The sequence below is a fragment of the Xenopus laevis genome, chromosome 6S (assembly GCF_017654675.1).
Source record: "Xenopus laevis strain J_2021 chromosome 6S, Xenopus_laevis_v10.1, whole genome shotgun sequence".
Lineage (NCBI taxonomy): Eukaryota > Metazoa > Chordata > Amphibia > Anura > Pipidae > Xenopus > Xenopus laevis.
The window spans coordinates 57,146,819-57,150,138 of record NC_054382.1 but is presented as its reverse complement, the minus strand read 5'-3'; the positions used below and the strand labels follow the sequence as shown (position 1 = coordinate 57,150,138).

The following is a 3,320-nucleotide window of genomic DNA, read 5'->3' as shown; positions in this document are numbered from 1 at the left end:
TTGGGCCAAAAATGTTACATGTAAGGGTCAAAGAATTGAAATACTACACTTTTGCTTGTGTATTTTTCACTAATTACTTCAAACATAACATATGTTAACATATGCTACCTCTGGCCTACTTTGGCTACCCAGCACTCCTAATAGGTGCTAACGCCTACTACACCTGTGCTCATTCAATAGCAAGTCCTAGGTGTATGATATGCCTTATAGGCACAAAGCCTTGGTTGTTACTTTGCACTATCAAGCATTGTTGGGTGTCCAACACTCTACCTGGCCAGCACTAATCTCATATTGTTGATGCTTTTCAACTGGCCAAATTGTCATATATTGACAAGTGTCATTTGTACATCATATTGTTATATTATTGTTTTGGACACAAGCTTATCAGGGCCAAATTTTTGGATACTGTTTAATGTAAAGTTGGCCATGATGAATCCTTGGGTGCATTATCAATGTCATGCAACAAATGCTTTGTAAAACCTTTGTAAAGCTTTTGCTCTTTAGTGGTCTATAGGGGCTGCTATATTTTGAAATATATGTTGAGACCAAATTCCTCCTGTGGCTTCCAGCTAAGGTACATATTTAATGGTTTAAAATAACTATTGTGTGTTCCAAAAACAAACAAACTTTATACAGATATATATTGTCTTTTTATTGTTGTTCAACTGTTTTTGACAAAGATAGTGTCAGTAAAGGCACTAAAACATTACTGGGTGTGTTTGTTTTTTCTTTTTTGCCAAGGCGCTAGTCCAAAATAGTAACATGGGTAATGTCATTTCAAACAAGAAAACAGAAGAAGCCATACCTGTGCATCAAACAAGAAAAATGCATTAACACAAATCCAAACAAATTTAAGTAGCCACACAAAAGACTGTCATTGCTAAACAAACACTGCCACTTACTGATATGTTTTCGAAAGGTGACTCCACCCAGGTTCAAATGAGCCAAACAGCTGTCAGTTCATCACATCTGTCGCTTGTGTTGAGTCCAATTTAATGGGTCAGGAAAAGTTTGCACATAGAGAGCCTGCAAAGTCACACAAATAATATGGTAAGTTGTTAGCAATATTTTTTTTGATTCCCACAGTAATTGCTAAATACCTGAATAACGGAGTTTGAGGCGTGGCCAATCAGTCAGTGTCCATGTCTGTATCCTCTGTGGGCAAGTACCAAGATAATAAAGTAGAGTTTGACACACGTGAAGTATAACCATAACACATTAGTAGGCCAGAAAGCTGAAATGACAAGTACAGATAATGGTTTCTCTTGAATATGTGTATATACATGTAAATTTGTTTGTCATCTCATAATTTTTCTGCTTACAGCATAAGATGTTACAGGAAAGCACTGCTAGGGGCACGCCAGCACATCACCATCAGCAGGCTGTTCATTTGGAAGAAAAGTATAAAAAATTGTTTACTTTCCATATATCCATTCCAAACAATGTCATTTCACATCAATCATATAAGGCCTAATAATTGAGATTGATTATAAAGACCTGACATATAACACTCATGACAAGGCAAACATATTAAGGCCAAACAACTGACCTAGGAATTAGTGGATTTCAGACATTATTGAGTTGATTTAGATCATTACATTACTAAACCTCATTACAGGGGATGGCAGGAGTAGACGCATTCAGTTGTTTTCAATGGGGCTGTACAGATTGAGACGCAACATGCTACATTTTTCCTGTGTTTGGGGAGTACAGTCCCATTTCAAACAACTGAATGCGTCTACTCCTGTGCTCCACTGCGGCTAAACACATAAAAACAGAACACAGGGGAGCGCAGCTTCAAATGCTCGTGTGTAAGAGGGCTAAAGGTTAAGCAAATGACCAGATTTACAGTGGAAAAACATGGTTTGAAAGGTAACTGACAACAATCACAAAAAATGCACTTAGGAATAGGGGCCCAAAAAAATATGTACCACTATTTGGCCCTTGAGAAGTCTTAACTAGTACAAATTAACTATTTGTGTGGTTTGTTCAACTTACAACTAAAAGTGGGCACGGATGAGCCTTTCACACACTCTTCTTCCCTCTGGTTGGTTGTCCCTCCGTCTGCCAACATACCCCTCAATCTCAGGTTCCAGGTCATCATCAATGTCTGCTGGTAATCCATGCTGCCTTGCCACATTATGCAGCATGGCACAGACAGTGATGATTTGTGAAACCTTCTGGGGGGAATAAAGCAGAGCTCCCCCAGTGAGATTTGAGCATCCCAAAGAGGCGCTCGATGATATTGCGTGTCTTCCGATGGGCACGATTGTACCTATGTTGGGCAGGTGTTTGGGCAAACCTCACAGGGGTCATCAACCAAGGCAGAAGCCCATATCCTGCGTCTCCTAAAAATGTAAACAAAAATATATTGTAGTAATTGATTCCAGTTGTCTGTTGTGTTGACTATTCCAATGCTGTAGTTATGTGCATTGTGTAGCAGTAAAATCTTTACAAACAGATCTACACACAAATTCTTTGCTGTTGGGGTACTTACTTTACCCTTTTTGTTAGGTAAACAACATTGGTGGCACAATAAAAGAGGTAATTTCCCCCCCTCCCCCCAAATGGCAAAAATTGTGTGTGTGCAGATCCATTCAGAAATCCTCCCCTTAACACATCTCACCTGTAAACTGAATCAGGTGCCAAGAATTAAAAGCCCTAACAAAGTTAGCTGATTGAACTAAACTACAGGTCCCAAGATGCATCGTGCATCTATTGTAGCCAGACTGCAAATAGGGAAACATTTCTTGAAAATACATACATATCACCTTTAAAATAATATTTGAAGTGTCTTTGTTTGAAATTGAAAATATAACTTACCCACAAGCCAGCAGTCCAGCATTTCTCCTCGGGTGAAGAGGCCATGGAGAGCTGACTGACGCAGGATAGTGGCATCATGGACACTTCCAGAAAAGCCAGATCTCACACTCATGATGCGCATGTTGGAATCACACATTACCTGCACATTGATGGAATGGGAGTGCTTACGATTTCGGTAGCGCTCCTGCTGATGGCGAGGTGGTGTGAGCACAACATGAGTGCAATCAATGGCTCCTAGGCAATTTGGAAATTGGCCAATTAGGAAAAAATCCTGTTTTAATCTTATCCACTCTGCCTGAGTTGAGGGGAAGGAAATGAGCCTTTGCGAGTGCTGCAGTAGTGCCCTCAGCATTTGTGCTAGTATCCTGCTAAAGGTGGGCTGGCTTATGCCAATGAGGCGTGAAGAAACCTGCTGGAAACTGCCAGTGCCCAGGAAATGCAAAACTGCAAGCAGCTTGCACATCCCAGGCACTGCCTGAGACCGTGCCATCACAGGT

General features: G+C 40.5%; 1 long non-coding RNA gene across 1 annotated transcript; it reads right to left on the bottom strand.

Moving 5' to 3' along the window:
* Nucleotides 1–747: 747 nt before the first annotated feature.
* On the bottom strand, nt 748–3,003 carry LOC121395237. Its single transcript, XR_005962358.1, has 5 exons — nt 1,999–3,003; nt 1,323–1,382; nt 1,101–1,234; nt 903–1,026; nt 748–805 (listed from the first exon to the last, which is right to left on the bottom strand). It is a non-coding gene; the product is annotated as an uncharacterized LOC121395237 (long non-coding RNA).
* Between the last annotated feature and the right edge of the window lie 317 nt (nt 3,004–3,320).